Below are 20,256 nucleotides of genomic sequence, written 5' to 3'. Positions count from 1 at the left end.
TGAAAAATCCATGTGAGAAAAACTACAAAACTGATGAAAGAAATCAAAGAACTATGTAAATGGAGAGATATTCCATGTTCGTTGATATATTGTCAGAATGTCAGGTCTTTGCCCTGGTTGGGTGGCTCAGTTGTCTGGAGCATCATCCTGTACATCAAAAGGTTGTGGTTTCAATTCCCAGTCAAGGTACATAGGTTGAGGGTTTGATCCTCAGATGGGGTACATGCAGAAGGCAACCAATCAATGTTTCTCTCTCACATTGATATTTCTCTCTCTCTCTCTATCTCTGTCTGTCTGTCTCTCTCCTTTCTCTCTCTCTCCAATCAATAATAAAAACATATCCTTGGGTGAAGATTAAAAAAAAAGTCAGTTCTTTAGAAATTTGATGTATAGATTAAATGCAGTCCCACTCAAGATCCCAGCAAATTATTTTGTGGATATCAACAAACTGATTCTAAAGTTTTTATGGAGAGACAAAAGACGTAGAATAGCCAACAAAATATTGAAGATAAACAAAGTCAGAGGACTGACTACTCAATTCCAAGACTTGCTATAAAGCTATATTAATCAAGGAAGTGTGGTATTGATGAAAAAATAAATAAATCAATGGAACAGAATAAAAATCCCAGAAATAGACTTATAACTATAGTCAACTGATCTTTGACAAAAGAGTAAAGGCAATACAATGGAGCAAAGATAGTCTTTTCAATAAATGGTACTAGAGTAACTGGAAATTCATATGCAAAAAAAAAAAAAAATCTAAATAGAAATATTGCACTCTTCGGAAAAACTAATTCAAAGTGGTTCATAGACCTAAAAGTAAAATGCCAAGCTATAAAACTCCTAGAAGTTAAAAATCCATCAATTGTGCTCCTTGGTGTTTACCGAAAGGAGCTGAACACATGTTCACACAAAAACCTGCACACTGATGTTTGAAGCAGCTTTATTCATAATTGCCAACACTTGGAAGCAACCAAAGTGTCCTTCAGTAGGTGAATGGATAAAGACACGGTGACACATCCAGACAATGGAATAGTATTCTGTGACAAAAAGAAATAAGATATTAAGTCGTGAAAAGACATGGAGGAAACATGCATGCATGTTATTAAGCAGAAGAGGGTAATCTGTGAAGGCTACACACTATATAATTCCAATTATATGACATTCTGGAAAGACCAACTATGGAGACAGTAAAAGGATCAAGGGTTAGGGGAGGGAAGAGTGAGTAGGCAGAGTACAGAGGATTTTTAGGACAGTGAAACTACTCTGTATTTTAATCTTATCCAATTGTTACTCATGCCATTGGCATCATTACAAAGTCTAGTGCCTAGAACGTAGTGGTCGTGTGATAAATGTTGGGCAAAAAAAGACTGCATAAATACATGAATGTTCAATCTAGGCAAAATAGTGAAATAGGGCAAAGTTTCCAAAAAGAGTGTTTTTACTTAATTGGAAAAGCCCTTCTTTCTTCCCATTATTTGAGCAGCATTTATGACCGGGAGAAAGTCTTTGGTAAATGGGACACTGTCTCATTACAGAGATCACAGGACCTATTAGGATAAGTGTCTCCTCATCACAATAGGTTATAAACATCTAAATGACTATGGACAATTTGCTACTCGTATTATATCTAGCATAGTACCTTGTTGGCATGCATTCTGAAGAGTAGGCTTTTAATAAATATTTGCTGAGGGAATGTTTAAATCCGATTCATTTCCTGTCCTCAATAACTATTGAAAGAGGTTCTTGGTTCAAAGCTGAAATTTATACTCTGTCCTACGCATTTCTGTTATGGACTGAACTGTGTCCCTTCAAAATTCATATGTTAAAATTCCAACTATAGTACCTCAGAATGTAATCCTATTTGAAGAGAAGGTCTTCAACAATGTGATTAAGTTAAAATGAGGCCTTCAGAGTGGGGCCCTAATTCAATATAATTGGTGTCCTTATAAGAAGAGAAAGAGAAATGATGGGTGAGCCGAGATAAAAGGCCCTGTATGGACATATCAAGAAGGCTTCCATCTACAACTTAAGGACAGAGGCCTCAGCAGAAACCAAACCTACCAACTCACTGATCTTGGACTTAACAGCTTCCAGAACTGTGAGAAAAGAAATTTCTCTGTTTTAAGCCACCCAGTCTGTGGTATTTTGTTATGGTAACCCTAAAAGACCAGCATAATTCCTTTGAATGAAGGTTTCCTGTTGGGAAACCCCACATTTTAATATTGTGAATGCTTTATTTAACAGATACGTTGCTTTTTATCAAAATGTCTTGGCAAATATGTGTTTCAAATATAAAATCATTATTCCAGTTAATGTCAAAGTGTGTTTGTCCCTCTCTTCCATTATCATTAAAATTATACCTATTGTTTATTTCTTTTTTACTTGTTTGCAGTGAAAAAATATCTTGTTTTAAGTGGTAATAAGTGACAAACCATATTTCATAATTAATTAAGTGTAATTAAATATAGCCAAAGGAAGTGGGGGGAACATTATACCTAAGAATTTTTACACATTCTGTTTATTTTTTCCTCAAGAAATTACCGTCTTTATCTTACAATCTGCTTTGGTGTGACTACTGCTAACTTGGCATCCTTTATCCCAAGTGACTGAAATCTGGGGACCTCAAAGAGTTCTAATCCTTGGTGCCCCACATCATGTTATTTGATATTCAGTTCAATATTTTCCCACAGGGCTTGGGATCTACTTTAAGCAAAAACTTTCCCCTCCATACATGTTATTTTCCCCTCAGAATTTCCTTAGAGGACACCCCACCCCCCCAGGTCAGAAATAAGGAGGAAGCAAACAATGATGACATTTTATCAGCAGGCTGTGCCCCAAGTGTAACCACAGCCCCAATTTCAGGGAGTCTACTTTTTCAACACTCCTACCGGAGGCAGGGTGATAATGAAGCCAGACACAGACATTTCCTTCAACTTTTGCCAGACGATGTGGCTCCTTGAAGTAGATTACAATGAAATCTGTACCAAGTAAGAGGCATGTTGGAGCCTCCCTCCCCAGAGGAAAACCGGTTTCCAGTCTGAGACTGACCCCGTAAGTGGAGTGAAAATCCAATTGTTACATCATTCCTAAAGTATGCTATTTAACACAAAGACAGCCTATAAAGTAGCAGAAAGAGCAAAAATCTCTGGCTTCAAGTATCATTAAATATTTTTAAGAGAATATGGAAAGGTTTCAAAGGGTAACAAAATAACATTTTAAAAGATCTTTATCTATGTCATCTAACTTTTCTTTTTCAGACAACATCTTTATGTTGGTAAGCTTTGAACTTTGTGAGTTTTAATACAACATGCAAGACATTTTTTAAACCATAATTACTCTATGTTTGTTATATTATTCACATCTATCTGATAAAAACATGCTAATTTAATCATAAAACTGAGAAAAGACTTAGATACAGTCTCCAAAGATATTTCATTTCCACTTTTTTTCCTTATAATCCTATTTATAACCAGCTAGTGTTGTGCCTGGCCTTGCAGTAGGCTTGTGGGGACACAGAGGAATAGAAGTCATGCTTGGAGAGTTTACTCTGTGTCCACAATATGCTAGGAACTTTCTGGAATGCAACCTACTTCACCATCAATTTTCTATTCACTAATATTTTTGTTACTTATTACTACAGAATCTTTGGCAGCTCCATGAAGTTTTGTGAGTCACTTGAATTGGAAGATGACTATAGGCAATATTAACAGTATGGGCTAAGATTTTCCAGAAATGTCCTTCATGAGTTCGATAGTGGTCTGGGACGCATGGGTCATGGATATCAAGGCTGGTCTTTAGTGTTGTGAAGAAAGTCCTTTAAATTTTTCCCTGACTTAAATTATTTATGCAAGGAGATGGCAAAGTTGATTTATCCCAAATAACTTTTTATGTAGTAATGGGGAGATTATTGGTAGAGAACTTGCATCAGTGGTAAAGTAATGCTGTGGAACTACTTTGGAGGGCAACTACCTCAGAAGCGGGTCTTGTGCATGGTTTATATGCAAAATTGCTGTCTTTTTAACATTTTCTACCCTACATCAGACTGGACATTTCTTGGTTCAGTCTAGAATCCAGGAATCCAGGGGTACATGGTAGAGAGAAGGAGGTGTTAGAACTAAATGGAATTTTGCAAGTGATGACACTGTTAGAGATTAGATGGCTGAGAATCAGCCTACCAGCTGACTCTCTAATGTCCTAGAGATGTGAGGAGCTGATGCAATTATTTAGATAAATTAGGGTGAGAACTAGCTTAGTTTTCTGCCATATTTTAACCTTGAATTCTGGACATTTGGGTATATAATAGTTAAAAAAATTGAACACAGACACAGTCATTCAATTTATACAGTGTACAATCTGGAGAAGGGTGACAATAAAAACAAATAATTATGTAGTTAAAAATAGTTGAACAAAGATAAAAATAATGGAAGCTAACATATGTGGGTTTTAATCTATATATTTTCTTTTAAGAAGTAAGCCTTTCCCGATGCTTGTCTCCCCATGTGAACTTCATTAACTTACTTGATATTCAGAATTGGGCTTTTCAGGGGTAGGAGGAGCAATTTGGATGCCATGCAACATTTAGTATTTTGATTCTAGGAAAGAAAAGTGGTAATGATCCATATTCCATTGTGTACTTTTTATATAATGCAAACTTACCAAATATGAAAAATTTAATTGGACTATTCTAAGCAGTACCATTGTTATAGGCATTCTTGCCCAGATGAATCTTACATTAAAACATTTCTCCCAAGCTACCACAAAACCCAGAATCATTAAAAATTTAAGAATTGCTAAAATACAAAGGACATGCATCTCCAATACATTGTTTATGTTTTGCGTTTCACTCAATTTGAGTAATGAAACTAAATTGGTTGGTTTCTTTTATATTTTGCCTGTTTCTAATCAGTTTCACTTTTGTTTTTCCATGAGCTCATCGAGTGATGATGTTTTGGGGGTTTCATACTCCTGGCCTCATCCATATTCTCAACAAGCTTTTAGTCATTGAAAGAAAACATTTCAGTGTATATGAAGGTTTGTGAAGCCTGTAATAATCTGTTAGAGGAAACTTAAATTTGTGGTTAAGAATACCTTAACAAGGATGTGAATGGAATTGTGTAGAAGGTGGGTTTATTCTAAAACAAGAAAAGTCAAGCACTATCAGCATATATGTATTTTCTCAGATGCTTAATAAATTACATAATTATGCCGAATTTTTTTGGAGTACTATAATATAAATGGATACATTACAGTCCTTAATTTTTATCTGTTGACGTCTGTTATAAATCCTGGTAATGTAGACACTATATATATTTAATAAATACAGCTTGGAGGCAGGATATCCTTCTACTAATCATTAAGGCAAGCTTGGTAGGATATTAAATCTATGCCAGCTCAGTTAAACCAACAGACGATTTCAGTAGGAACAAAGTGTCTTTGGTTAGCAGATCATTCTACTGTGCTTTTAATTGGTAAAGTAAATGAACAATTGATATATACCTTGCTATATGTTCTGCTAAAAGGCTCATATTAAATTAAATCTTTTACTGAAAATGATCATAATTGAATACAAAATAGCTAAATTCCATCCTTTCTAATTATTCAGTACTTATGGGTAGAAGGATAAGATTGCTGCCTCTGGATAGATGACGGAAGTGGAGATTAAACTGGCATTATCAGTGGTTTATTATTCAGCTGCAGGATTACCTGACTCTCTTGCCTCCTTTCTACTTTGGGAGAGCTGCCTTGTGGCCATCCTGCAGTTCATTAGCACCTCTCCCAGAGGTGTGCAGGACGTGAAGTCCTAGTCGGGCCCACTTTACTCCTTGTCAGCAATTTTGACCAAAGCAGGAGCAGGGGACAAGATTGAAACTAATGGCTGAAATGAGGTTTGAGGATTATCTGTGTATTTCATTAGGCCTTTCCACTTGTTAACAAGCTGAATTCAAAGCTGTATTTGTTTTATTCACCTGAATGTGCAGTGTATTTAGCTCATGATAAAAATTCTGGCTTGCCATTTATGCCCTACCAATAAGAGGGACACAAGAAAAACTGAGTATACTAAAGATCTGTAGCTTAGTTTTGAACTAATAATGATGCTGTGTTAGAAAAGGGTAAAATGTGTTCACACACATACGGAGGAAGAGACTTTATAAGCAAGTCCTTGCAAAGTCTCTCATCTCATGTAATATTTTCTCAGCAATTTTATTTTGGACACAAGTGATTATTTGTGGAAACATACATTAGCCTGAAACTAGCTCAATCAGTTGTTCCCAAAAGGGACACATTTTACACAGATTTAGTAATAATTTCATGATACATGACCTTAAAATTACAAGTGTTTGATGTAATTAGATAAACACAATTCAATTGTAGAAATCAAGACTATACATGTGCATAAACAAATAATGGGTTTCAATGAAATGTGAACAAGTGCTTTGTATAAAACAGTGAGTGTCAGCATTATATGTGGATTGAAATGGGGCTGTATCTCAAGTGATTTAGGCAGAAGTAAATAGAGAGGGCATGCTGATGAGTTGGTCAGTTGACTTCAAACAATGGCTCTAGACCAGCTTAAAACCACAACAGAGTACCACCCAACCACCTCCACAAATGACACATTTAAAAAGGCAGACTCAGTAGGCACCAGACCCTCACTAAAGTGAATCCCACTCCATAGGGTCAGCCCCTGTGCAATAGTTCCTTTACTGTGGTCATGGCCAGTCCTAACATTTAATCAACCAGAGGGTCAATCACTCTCACTGACATGCCGACGACAATCAAGGCTCAACTACAACAGAAGGGCACATATGACCCACACAAGGGACCCACCTGAAAAACCAAGCTTAGGTGACCAGGGAGACTGAGCCATTGGGCTTCACAGTACATGTACTACATAAAGCCACTCTACCAAGACCAGGAGACATAGCAGCTCTACCTAATACATAGAAACAAACACAAGAAGGCAGCCTAAATGAGGAGACAAATGAACATGTCCCAAATGAAAGAACAGAAAATAGTCCAGATAAACAACTAAGCAAAATGGAGACAAGCAGTCTTCTAGATGGAGAGTTCAAAACACTTCATTATAAGAATGCTCAATTATCTCAGTGAAAACTTCAACAAAGAGATAAGAAACATAAAAATAGAGAAAGCATTAAAAAGTCAGAAATGAAGACCATAATAATTGAAATGAAGAATACATTAAAAAAATCAACAACAATGTAAATGAAGCAGAGGATAGAATCAGTGATTTGGAAGATAAAGTAGCAGAAAACATCCAATCAGAAGAGCAAAAAGAAAAAAGAAATGCCCCCCAAAATGAGGATAGTGTAAGGAGCCTTTGGGAAAACATCAAGCGTATGAACATTCACATCATAGGGGTACCAGAAGAAGAGAAAGAGTAAGGAATTGAAGACCTATTTGATGAAATAATGACTGAAAACTTTCTTAACCTGGTGAAAGAAGTAGACATACAAGCTCAGGAAGTGCAGCCAGTCCTAAACAAGATGAACCCAAAGAGGCCCATACTAAGGCACATCATCATTACAGTGCAAAAGGTAAAGACAAAGAGAGAATCTTAAAAGCAGCAAAAGAAAAGCAATTAGTCACCTATAAGGGAGCACTCATAAGATTGTCAGCTGATTTCTCAACAGAAACTTTGCAGGCCAGAAGGGATTGGCAAGAAACATTCAAAGTGATGAAAAGCAAGGACCTACAACCAGGATTACTCTACCGAGCAAAGCTATCATTTAGAACTGAAGGTCAGATAAAGAGCTTCCCAGACAAAAAAAAAGGCTAAAGCAGTTCATCACCACAAAACCAGTATTCCAAAAAATGTTAAGAACTTCTTTTAGAAGAAAACAAAAAAGGATAACAAATATGAATAACTATATATCTGTCAAAAATTACTATAAATGTAAATTGATTAAATGCTCCAAACTAAAGACATAGGGTGGCTGAATGGATAACAAAATAAAACCCTTACATATGCTCTCTACAAGTGACTCACTTCAGATCGAAAGACACACACAGACTGAAAGTAAAGGGGTGGAAAAAGATATTTTATGAAAATCGAAAGGAAAAAATAAGCTGGGTTAGCTATAATTATACCAGACAAAATATACTTTAAAACAAAGGCTGTAACAAGAGACAAAGAAGGACCCAGCAATTCCACTTATGGGTATTTATCTGAGGAAACCCAAGACACTAATTTGAAAGGAGATATGCATTCATATGTTCATTGCAGCATTATTTACAATAGCCAAGATATAAAAGAAACCTAAATGTACATCGATAGCTGAATGAATAAAAAGAAGTGGTGCCTATGTACAATGGAACGTGACTCAACCATAAAAAAGATTGAAATATTGCCAATTACAATAACATAGATGAGCCTAGAAGTTATTATGATGAATGAAATAAGTCAGATAGAGAAAGACAAATGCCATATGATTTCACTTACATGTGGAATCTAAAAGACAAAATAAATAAAGCAGAAACAAACTCATAGATACAGAGAACATTTTGATATTTGACAGATGGGAGGAGGGTTGAGGAGATGGGGGGAAAGGAGGAAAGGATTAAGAAATACAAATTGGTAGTTAGAAAATAGTCACAGGGATGTAAAGTACAGCATAGGGAATATAGTCAATAATATTGTAATAACTATGTATGGTGTCAGAGGGGTACGGGATTTATTGGGGTGATCTTTTTGTAAGTTACATAAATGTCTAATCACTATGTTGTATACCTGAAACTAATATTGTATGTCCACTGTAATTAAAAAAGAAAAGAGACTGACATGGAGACAAAAAATAACTGGTCCTGGTGATAACCAATATACCAATGATAAAGATGTGGAAATTTTGTATAAAATTATTTTGTAAAATATGTGATATTTTAATTGAAAAATTGTTGAGAATATGGCTTTGAACAACATAAGCAACAACTTGACCTAACAGACGTCTATAGAATGCTAGATGTAACAGCTATAGAATACACACTCTTTTCAAATGACCGTTACTGTTCACAGAGATAGAGGATACAATGGGCTAAAAAATGTTCTACATTTTAAAAGATTGAATTCTTACAGATGATATCCTCTGGAATTAAATTAAAAATCAATGACATCTAGAAATGCTCCAAGTATATGAACATTAAACAGAATTTTTTTTAGGTAACCAATAGGTTATATAGAAAAAATTATAAGAAAAAATTAGGAAATATTTTGAACTCAGTAATAATTACAATTCGCCATCTCAAAACTTATGTGATGCAATGCTTTGAGTGAAATATTTCATAGTAGAAAAAATAAAAAAGGCTTAAAATAAATGATCTAAGCTTTTACCTTAAGAAATTAAATAAAAAAGAGAATATTAAATGCAAAGTAAGTAGAAGGAAGGAAATAACAAATATAAAAGTGGAAATTAGTGAAATAGAAGACAAATAACCGATAGAGAAATAAAAAGAGCCAAATGTAATTTCTTTGAAAATATTAATAAGATTAATGAATTAATAAACTCCTAGTAAGACTGTACAAGAAAAAAAGAAAGAAATATGTATCATAATTGAAAAAAGGGACATTGCTCTATATGATCTAGATATTAAAAGACTAGTGAGAGAATATTATGAATAACATTATTTCAATAAAATCAACAATTTAGATGAAATAGACAAATTCCAGAAAAAAATATACTAAAACTTATGGCAGGAGTAAATAGAAAATCAGAATAAAACTGTGTTTATTTAATAAACATGTAATAAATGTATTAAATTAAATTTATGATAAAAACATTTTCTATAAAGAAAACTCCAAGCTCAGATTATTTCCTTGGTGAAATTTGTCAAACATTTATTGAAAAAAATAAAAGCATTATTACAGAAAATAGTGTAAAATGCTCAGAAAATAAAGGGGGAACACTATCTATCTTATTCTATGAGGCTAGCATACTTCTGATACCAAAATCTGACCCAAAAAATGCCCTTCTCTACCCTGCCAAAAACCCTAAGAAACTTAGTATAGCAAAGAATTCCTTCAGTCTGTTAACAGAATTTATGTAAAATTTGCAGCTAACAACAATCTTAGTGGTTAAAGACTAAAGACTTTCCCTCTAAGATTAGAGAAAGTCAAGGATGCCAGCTTCCACCATTCCTATTTAATTTTGTACTTGTAATGAGGTTAGACAAAGCAATTATAGGAATAAAAATTAGAAAGGAAAAAGCAAAACAGTCCCTGGCTGATGTGGCTCGGTTGGTAGGAAGATCACCTCATGCACCAAAAGGTGGCAGGTTTGATTGCTGGTCAGGGCACGAGCCAGGCTGCAGATTCCATCTCCAGTCAGGGCACAAGCAGGAGGCAACCAATCGATCTTCTCTCTCTCTCTCTCTCTCTCTCTCTCTCTCTCTCTCTCTCTCTCTCTCTCTCTCTCTCTCTCTCTCCCTCCCTCCCTCCCTCCCTCTCCTCCCCCGTCTTGTCTTTATCTGTATTTGCACACTATGTGAAAGTGTGCATTTATGATAGTCTACATATCAAATCATAAAGGATCTACAAAGTAACTGCCAACAATAAGTGCACAGTTCATAAGTCAAAGTTGCAGGATGCAAGGCCAATATACAAATATCAATTGTAGTTTTGCGTATTTGTAGCAAATGATTAAAAGTAAAATTTAAGTAGATACAGAGACATAGAAACATGGAGCAGTCTGATGACTTTCCAAGGGAAGGTGGGGGTGGGGAGTGGGGGCATGTTAATCAAAGAACTTATATGCATATATGCCTAACCTATGGACACAGACACAGTGTGGGGAAGGTCTGGGGTGGGGGGTGGATGCCCGGTGTAGGGGATCAATGGGTGGAAAAAATACTTTTAACAATAAAAATAAATTTAGCCTGGCCCGGCATGTTGAGCATCGACCTAGGATCCAGGAGATCGTGGTTCGATTCCCGGTCAGGGCACATGCCTGGGTTGCCGGCTCGATCCCCAGTGGGGGGCGTTTGGGAGGCAGCTGATCAATGACTCTCTCATCATTGATGTTTCTATCTCTCCCCCTCTCCCTTCCTCTCTCTGAAATCAATAAAGATATATTTAGAAAAAAACAAACAAAAAACAATAAAAATCAATTTTTAAAAAATCAATTTAAAATAGTAAAAAGACAAAATACTCATGAATAAATATAACAAGAGATGTTTGAGGACTCTCTGCAAGCACCAGAGAGAGCACAATGCTGCTGAGAGAGCTCACAGAAGATTAAATACATGGAGAGATGCTCATGTTAAAATGGCAGTTCTCCCCAAACTGATCTACAAATTCAATGCAATGAAAAAAAATCTCTGTTTTGTAGAAATAGCTTAGTTGATTCTAAAGTATATATGAAACCAAACAAGAATAGTCAATATATAGCCCTAAAAAATAAAAATGCATTTGGAGGGTCTACACTACATTACTTGAAGACTTAGTGTAAAGCTACACTAATCAGAACATATTGTTCCTCTTTAACGTCTTATTATAAAATTTTCAACATATACAAATAGACTGAATAGCATAGCAGTGTAATGCTCATGTGCCCACCTCCCTGTTCTAGCAATTATCTCTTATGGCAACTATTGTTTTGTCTACACACTCTCCACTTAACCTCAATCAATTATTTCTTCTTAATTTATTATCTTAACACATCTAAAATGAGACATTTCCTCTGGTCACATATTTGTTTACTATGAAATACAGCTCATATAAGAAAGTCAGAATCAATTATTTATTTTTTCCCTTTATCAGTTTTTAAAATAAAGAGTTGATATGTAGGATGCTCCAGAGATGACCAATTTTATTTAAGCATTATCAAGGATGCCTGTATTTAAACATATTTATTGTCTTTCAATGCATTTCAGATGTAATATTTATTGATACTCAGTTGCTCTATATTTGGCAAAGGAGGGCTTACTCAAGTGGGCTCCTGAGGCGGGTTGGTAGCTTTCCTGCTTATGCCAGGATAGCGCTATAGACAGGGGTAGACAAAAGTAGGCTTACAGTTGTTCATGTGGAAAAAGACATGCAGGTGGTGATTATCAAAGTAGCCTTATTAACTGTGTGTTTCGAGTACTCACAACTATAAACCTACTTTTGCCTGTCCCTGTATTTCCTGCCCCAGGTCTGTAATTAGCAATTTCTTAAAGAATTTCTGTTTCCTTTTTTGTAGGAAATGGTATTGGGAGAGAAGACTCTGAGTACTAGGGGTGCTCATTGCTAAGGGTTGGCCATAGGCCTCTGTAGTGGAGAAAATGTGTGTGAGTATTTGTCCTTAACATTTGTTGTTTACTTGTCTTTCCCCCACAAAGACTCCTCTTAAGGCCAGACTTTATGGCTTTTCCTCCCTTGTGACTAGTATGATTTTATGATTTGTTGTAAAATTTTGTTGAATGAGGGAACAGGCAAATAATTACCAAGTAAGATTTCCCAAAGAGCTTTACACTTTATGGAAAATGGCAATGAAAGTGTGGTGCATGCGTGTGTGTGTGTGTGTGTGTGTGTGTGTGTGTGTGTGTGTGTATGTGTTAGTATTTCTGGCTGAGTGGTGGTAGAATCTGTTCTAAGGGTTAAATAGACTCATATAAAGGTAAAATGGGATGTTTCAGATTGGATATGAATTTTTCTAAAGATTGAAATACTTTGAAACTTGATATTAATAATAAATGAAGACCTTGCCATTTATATATACTTCTTAGATACAATGTCTTGGGTAGAAATAACTTATCTGGGTCGCTTAATGCACTAAACCCCAATCAATTCATGCATTTGAGGTGCCCATTATTGTCTTGTGCTGAGCAGGGGATCACATTACCCCACAGATGTTCTCATCTGGTTATGCTGAAAATGCTGGGTTGATTTACTGAGATTTTATTATATCGATGGTTCCTTCTGCTACTTGAGAATATCTGTGTGACTCACAATTCGAGGTGGTGTTAGCCCTGGCGGTAGCCTTACCCATTAGTTTCCTATTTCATCTTACTGAAATCACTGTGCAAACATTGCTTTAAAACAAACCTCACAGCTTTTCAAAATTCCTACCGCATTTCCCCCACCCCCAGAAACTCTTATTAGAAATTCTGTAGGTGCCACTGTTGGGTGATAATAATTGAGAAAACAAGATGCAAATGACAACGCAAGAGGAAAGCAGCACTTGTATGTTTCATGGTCTATGCTAAGTGCTTTCATGTGAAATAATAACAATAATACTAATACTTGAGCACACTTAGGTTTACTAGACTCCATCATTATTTCAAGTACTCTCCATATATTAACAGCTCACCCCATAACTATTACTATCTCCATTATACAGATAAAGAAACACAAACACAAAGGTAGAGTAAGTTGCCCAGCTCAGGTTCTGCACTCTTAACTAGTGTCTTGGACTGCCTCTCAGAATGTTATCTAATCTTACTGGCCATTTAAGATAACTTTTTGATATAGATACTGTTATTCCCATTTTTCAGATAGTTAAACTGAGATTCAGGGAGACTAAATAACTTGGTTAACTCCATACTACTTGTAAGGTAGACTTAAGGTTGCCTAAGTCAAAAGCCCAAGCTCTCTTTTAGATAGAAGTTACAGAGTAATTAGCTTATCAACAATACATCATTTGTCTCCCTAGTTTGTGTTTTATGTGTAACAAAATACTAAAATGTTATAAATTAGAGATCTATAAAACATATAGTTATGTATTCAATTTTTATTTAACAACTTGATTCATTAAAGAGAGAAGTAGAGGCAAGAGCTTAGATTTTGGTGGTTTGTTTTCATGCCGGTCACTAAACCAGTGTGGGACTCTATCAGCTTGCTTACCTTTTACTTTTTCCTGAAATAAGTAAATTAATACAGTCATATACTTTTTATGCCATATCTAGTGGCTTTTTGCTAGCGAATTAGTTTAAAAATTCGGCGTAGAAGAAAAATGGTAGTAGTGAAATCGTTTCTTTGTACACAAAGAGAAAACAAAACTTCTCCTGGCATAACGACTTCCCAGAGATAAATATCCTACAATTTTCCCAATGGAAACGTTCGCCCTTGGAAATGAACTCAAATGGGAAAAGTTTAAAACCAGTTGGGGCTGTATAATCATATTAGATACAATGGAAATCAAATTTGAGGTGTCATTTAGAGCTGTTAACACTTTGCGGCCGAGGCTCTGCCAAATGCATCCCTAGTCTGAAGAGTCAGTCCTCCAAGACATCCATGACATGCTGATTGCTATATAGTTCATTTATTGATATATTCGTATGATTTGTATTACCCTACAGAAGACAGTGTTTGAAATCATTTAAAATCTGCACTCTCTGTTTTGTGGCCTTACTGTATTTTTTCTCAAACTTCTAGTTTTCAATAATACCTAATTAGGAGGGAAAACTATAGAACCAGCTTTAACTCTTAGCAGTTTTTCATAGTAAATAAAACAGAGATATACTTAAGGGACCTATATGTAAAAAAGTGTTACTGAAATGCATTTGAAGAGGGTGCTTGCTATTTCATAAATGCCTATAATAAAAATAATCTGTAAAATGCGAAAGGATTTTAGCATTCGAACTAGAGCCACCCAATCTCTGAGAACAAAAGGTTGCATCAAAGCGCAGGCAGAGGGGCTGGAGTGGTGGCGAGTGAGGGTGCGGAGAATTACAGATGACTGGGGGCGCCCCCTGACCTCCCTCTGCCCCCACGGCGCAGCCGCCGGCTGGGGGAAGCAAAACTGACACTAGCTGTTGATCATGCTTTAAGACCAGAATGTAAAATGAAAACCATTACTACCTCTCAGGATGCAAGGAATGTAGAAGAAAGGATTAAATCAGTTGAAGATGTTATCTCAATGGGAGAAGGAATTCTAATTAAATTGAAGTCTTAAAAAAAAAAAGACTGCCTGTTTCAAAAGACTGATAGAGACATATATCTGATGAGCCCACTTGGTCTTTTCAAGGCCCTACCCAGGCCCCTCTTCTATTTATGTTTATGGTTAGAGGGATAAACAGCCCATGAAAGCTTGCTATCTACCAAATCCAGCGATACAGTCTTAAAAATCACTTTCCGAGTCTACAGATAATTCTTGTATCAAATAAGTTGATTCGAGACTCCGAGAATTAGTAGGATTGGACTAAAGCCAAGTCCACTGCATTCATCAAAACTTTTCCAGACTGTGTCCACTTTGTACTGGTATCTAGAGACACCTAGAAATGTATGGCAAAATCACTCCCCTCCGGGAACTGACAGCGTGGTGTGCAGGCAAGAGGCAAATACAGCAAAGGAAGACAATGTGATTAATTGAAAGGCAGTGCGGTGGAGTGGAGGGAGTCTTGAGGCAGACAGGCTTGGTTGGCCCATGACTGACTTTGGGCTGGTTATTTAACTAGAACTTGAGTTTTCAGTTCTGCAGGGTAGAAATAAGATCATCAACTTTATGTTTGAAATGATAAACATCAACATCCTGGGAGAGAGCCTCATACATCCTAGGCATTTAATACATGAGAGCCGTGATAATAATGATGATATAATAATGTTCCCATGTGAGAGGCAGAAAATAGCTAGATTAATAGAAGCACCCCTACAGGCTGGAGTGTTTGAAGAATGCACCTTAGAGGTCAGAAATCAGAATCAAGTGGGCCCTTAAGTATCAGCAAAGGTGAGTAAGGCAAAAGTGTGATGTGTCTAAGGGTTGCTAAGGGAACCAGCCTCAGGCCCTCTCAGTTGCAGGCAGTTTGTACTTTGGCCTTGGGGACGAATGATGATACTTAAATTAACACATTTGTCCACATTCTCCAAATGACTCAACCATGAGCCTCAGTGCTTATGATGACTGTGGAATTGGTGCCAGCTTTGCCTCATCGAGAATGCCAGATGTAATGTAATTTTAATGACTTCCATTGTGTTTGAGGCTTCCTTGCTAAGATCCAGCATCTCATTGCACATTTAAACTGACCTTAGTATACTAATGAAGATTAATTGTTCATTGATTAAGGAAAGATGAATCACCCTATTATTGATGTGAGCTTTCTGTCCTAAAGTCAAAGTGTATTGAGCTTCAAAAATACTGGCTCAGAGATAGTAGGAGCCTCCATTTAATTGTCTTTCCTTTTATTTTACCCTGATAATAATGGCAACAAAACATTTGTTTCTATTGAAAATAAAAAATCAAGTGGAAGTTTTATTAGTTCTCTCTAAAAAAAAAAAAGTCCGCACACAGTGGATGTGTAGAGTTAGGGGTTTTATTAACACTTTTTAGCTATTTTTTTCAAACTGAATGAACTTCTTCCTGGGAATCAAAGTTTGATAATAAGTTGTATCATTTAGGATTGCATTAAGCTGCATGTAAGCAGAAACCTAAAAACAATTGCTTAGCCAGGGGTTCATTTTTCTTACCTAACAAGGAGTTTGGGGAATTCAGGGAACCAGGTTTTTTTTCTCCTTCCCATTCCATTGATCTACCTGTGTAATATTTGGCTTCATCAATGTAGCATGACTACATTGTTAGGTAGTAATCTATAAGGCCTTCTGTCTCTGCATTATCATTTATCTTGTTAGATGAACATAAAACTCCCTGAGTTTGGGCACTGAATCTTCTGCTTTGTATATATAGGGCCTAGCTTAGGTGTCCTGCATATGATAGATGACTCAATACATATTTATCGATAATTATAACAGGAAATTGAACTAATTAAAAGATCATTGTGGATTACAGTAATCAAAAAAAGATTTCATGAATTATGAGAACTATAATCTAAAATAAATTTTGAGAGTTCATTTAGCAACAAAGGTCATCCTGGCCGGGATGGTTAGGACAAGGTATGAAGAAATGCTGCATGAAAAAGACGATGGCAGAATGGTGCATGGTGGAGGGCTGGCTCCTTTGACCTTGGACATGAGGGAGTAGTGAAGAAGCTGGTTTACCAGTTGGTTGAAGACTTTAAATATCTGTTGACTACTTGGGTATATCAAACTTGATCTGAGAAACAGTAAAGAACAATTTCAGATTCTTTCACTGGAAAACATGAAGAATATTGTATTTTAAGAAGATTAGTTAAGCAAAGGAATGCATAATTAACAAAACTTGAGAAAGGAAAACTAGAGGTAAAAAGACCTTCTAGGAGATGATTAAAGTCCAGAGGGGAGGTCCAAGGGAAGGCAGCTATTCTTCAAAGACCTGAGATTAGTACAGTCTCAATTTCTTTTTTGAGGGTTTAATGGCAGCTTCAAAAGGCATCCTAGTGTCCTCCTAAATTCCCTAAGGAATTCTAAGCATTTTTCTAAACATGTGAATTCATGTAGGAAATAATTACTCTTTCTAAGTATAGAAAAATAAATCGCAAATTAGGAAAAAATCATTTGCTGGAGTATAACAAATTTTTTAAACAGAATTTATTTTTAAACATATTTATTTGCCAGATGTTTTTAGTGATACCATACTTTTTGAATTTTACTTTTTGTTATATGAAAATTCTTGAAAAGATTTTGTATTTTTTTTAATGCCATTTATCTTTCCAACTAATCTGTTGTCCCTTGAAGTAAGATAATTGCTGTGTATCTACCCTGTTAATAGTGATGACTTTAATTAATACTATAACAATTTAGTGGAATTTATCAGCATAAACTCTGCCAAATTCTCTTATAAGGTACTGACAATTCAATAAATATTTATTAATTGGCTTATATTTGCTGAGCATCCTGCTATTCACTGGTTGCATAATGGTGAATAAAATAGATATAACCCATGCCCTCATGAAATTATCTATAACAGGTAAATAACAAAAAAATGCTGATGAGCTACGACGAAATTAAATAAAATGCTGAGAAGCGTAGGAATGTGATAAACTGTGAGAGGAGCTGGACCTACTTCAATAGAGTAGTTACCCTAAGAAAGTGATATTGAAGTTGTGGCTGAAAAGATAAAAGAGCTAGCCTTGTAAAGATTTTACATACTTAAATATAGTAGATGAAAAAGAACTGTACTGAATGTTCAATGACAGGACACTTTCCGAAGGCATGGACAGAACCAAAGATAATCAACAAAGGAAGGTAAAAGGCCCTTGTTAACCAACAGCAATGAATTGTTACCACCCCTTGGCCTGAAGGGGCAAGAGGTGGAGAACTGTCCCTAATCCAGAGGCTGTAGCTGTAGCTATAAGAGATGAGTGACCAAGTGGAACTGTCAAACTACAGCCCAGCAGGAAAGGAGCTGAGAAAGGAAATGCTGCAATTTCTGTCTCTTCTAAAATATACAGAAATTAAATTTAAAGTGTGTATAATAAACAAAATGTTTTCTTAAAAAGAACAAAGTTAAAAGATGTACCTTGTTTTGTTTCAACTGTCTATAAAGTTATAGTAAGACAGTGAATATTAGTAAAAGGGTATACATGTAGATCAATGAAACAAAATAGAAAGTGAAGGAAAATCTCAGATATGGTCAATTGATTTTTAACAATGGGGCTAAGACAATATGTGGGAAAATAATGATCTTTTTCATCAAGTGACCCTGGAGCAACTATATATAGTTTTTCCAGAATCATCTATCTCTATCTATCTATCTAGAGAGTGGTACAGAGATATGCAGTGAGAGACCAACCTCTATCTTTATCCCTCACTACACATAATAAATTATTTGAGACAGATCATAGACTTAAACATAAAAACTCAAGTAATAAACTTCTGAAGGCCAATATTAAATGCAAATCTTTGTGTCTTGCTGATAGGCAAATCTCTTTAAGCAGAAAACACAATGATCACTTTTTAAAAGTTAGACTTCATCAAAGTTAAAAACTTCTGCTCATTAAAAGTCATCATGAAGAAAGCAAATAGGCAAGCCAAAGACTGGAAAAAAATATTTTAAAAACATATGACTGATGAAGAATTTCTATCTGCAATATATAGAGAACTACTATATCTCAATAATAAAATGCAATCAACCCAGTCAAAAACAGGCAAACGATTTGAATAGACCCTCTCCAAAGGAGAGGCAAACAATTTGAATAGATCTTCTCCAAAGGAAGATACATGAAAGACCAGTAAGGGTGTAAAAATGTGCTCACTATCATTTGGCATCAGGAGAATGCAAGTGAAATCACAATGAAATTTGCATTACACCTCCACCAGAACGTCTGAAAATTGAAAAGAAGTAACTAGTACTCTCATACACTTGGTGGGAATTTAAAACGATACAAGCACTTTGAAAAAATTGCTAGCAACTGAACATAAAACTAAACATATGCCCACTCTATGACCCAAAAATTACGTTCCTAGATACTCACCCTAAATAAATAAAAACATATCAACAAAAGTCTTACACAAAAATGTTTATTATAGCTTTATTTATGATAGAAAAAATGAAAACAATCTAATACTCATCAACAAGAGGATGGAAAACTGAACTGTGATATATTTATACAGTGGAAATACTGTTCAGCATTAAAAAGTATGAACAATCAATCCAAATACCAAAATGGGCAAATCTGTCTTAAAAACATTACGCAATGTAAAGGAAAATTTATACAAAGAGTACATATCATGTAATTTATTTATATGTTTTTAGAATAGGCAAAACAAGTGTACAGTGTTAAAGCAAAGCAGTTGCCTCTGAAGGTGTTAGCAGAGAAGATGACTGGAAGGGACCTGAGGGAACTTTCTGCAGTTATGTTAATTTTCTACATCTTGATAGGGGTTTGGGTTATCCAAATTATGAATTTGCAAAACGTATAAAATGGCACACTTAAGATTTGTGCAATTCAAGGTATGCAAATTTTACCTAAAAAAAGAAACGTATATATTAAACTCTAGTTAATGATATGCATGCTGAAATGTTTAGGGGCAATGTATACTGTATCTGCAACTGATTTTGAACTATATCAAAACTTAAACATATTGATAGATAATAGAGAAATAGATGAATGAATAGATATGTAATACATCAAAATAACAAAATGTTAGTTATAGAATATCAGTGGTGGATATATGGGTGATAGCTGTATAATTCTCTCAACTGTTCCATATGTTTGGAAATTTTTATGGTTAATTTTAGAAAAAATTACAGAAGATGTTTGGAAGATCCTAAATGCGTTCTTCCCTTTCAGTTCCAACTCCACTTCTTACCACACTTTACAATGATATACCAAAGTTAGAATTGAGAGAATAGCAACCTCCCATAAGAATATTTAATAGTCATTTAGTGAAAGGTGCAGATGACTCTCCCATTCCGTGACTGCTTGTCCAGTGTACTATTTTTTAAAAAA

This window comes from Miniopterus schreibersii (genome assembly GCF_964146895.1).
Source record: "Miniopterus schreibersii genome assembly, chromosome: 1".
Taxonomy (NCBI): Eukaryota; Metazoa; Chordata; class Mammalia; order Chiroptera; family Miniopteridae; genus Miniopterus; species Miniopterus schreibersii.
This window is presented reverse-complemented; position numbering follows the sequence as displayed.